Genomic DNA, 1,042 nt, shown 5'->3' on the forward strand with positions numbered 1-1,042 from the left:
GTCACCGGCACGTAGCCGTGCGGGTGACGTCACTGGAACCGCCCATTGTGCATGTAGTGCTCCGACTGGGCGGGGACAATTGGTTTTGAAAGTCCAAAACAAAAACAGAAGTGCCGTTCATAGATTCCAGTGCACCTTCAATCTGTAGGGAGATTACAGATTTTCTTTGAAAGGAATTTTATTTCTGCATCTGCTGAGCGTATAATCTAAAATAAGACTACACTAAAGATAAACTCACCAACAACAGGCCATCAGTTTAACATTGATGGTGAGGAAGCTTGGAGAAGTGAGAATTCAGGACAAAATTATTAGTCACTTGGGCATATGTGGATTTGTTAAGGGCATCCTGATGGCCACCTTTGTGTGTGGCTGCATCAAGCTATGCATCAGCTCTCGGTACGCAAACACCAAGTGTCACTACGTGCTGAGGTTCTATCAGTCCCCGATGTTGCGAAGGAAGGGCCTGGCCACGCTGCAGCAGAACGCTCCAAGTAGTCGGACCGTGCCATACCACCTGTCCCTCATGGAAAAATTTGTGCAGAGAAACACCTTTGACCACAATTCCATCAGGCAATGGTCTGTACGTAACGTCCTAAAGGCCCTGAGGGAAAAGTAGATGGTGGATCCTATCGGATGGTTCCCCGAGCAAACTGTCAAAGTCATTTGGCAGAACGCCTCATCACCAGAACTTTCCAACAAGCACCAAGATGTAGCTTGGCTAGCAGTGAGAAAGGCCCTCCCTATCAGCTCCTTCCTACACCCCCTCTGCACGTTGCCCTCGAGTTGGCTGTGGTGGAGAAGAGACCGTTGCTCACCTTGTGGAATGTGTCTTTGTAAAGAAGGTGTGGAGAGAGATGCAGTGGTTTTTGTCAAGGTTCATCCCAAGCAGTTCAGTGAAACAGGACTCTGTGCTCTCCGGGCTGTTCCCAAGGATGCACACCGAGACAAACATCAACTGCAGCTGGAGGATCATCAACTCGGAGAACGATGCTCTTTGGTCTGCCCGAAACTTGTTGGTCTTCCAGTGCAAAAGCTTGTCCCC

The sequence above is a fragment of the Carcharodon carcharias genome, chromosome 18 (assembly GCF_017639515.1).
Source record: "Carcharodon carcharias isolate sCarCar2 chromosome 18, sCarCar2.pri, whole genome shotgun sequence".
Lineage (NCBI taxonomy): Eukaryota > Metazoa > Chordata > Chondrichthyes > Lamniformes > Lamnidae > Carcharodon > Carcharodon carcharias.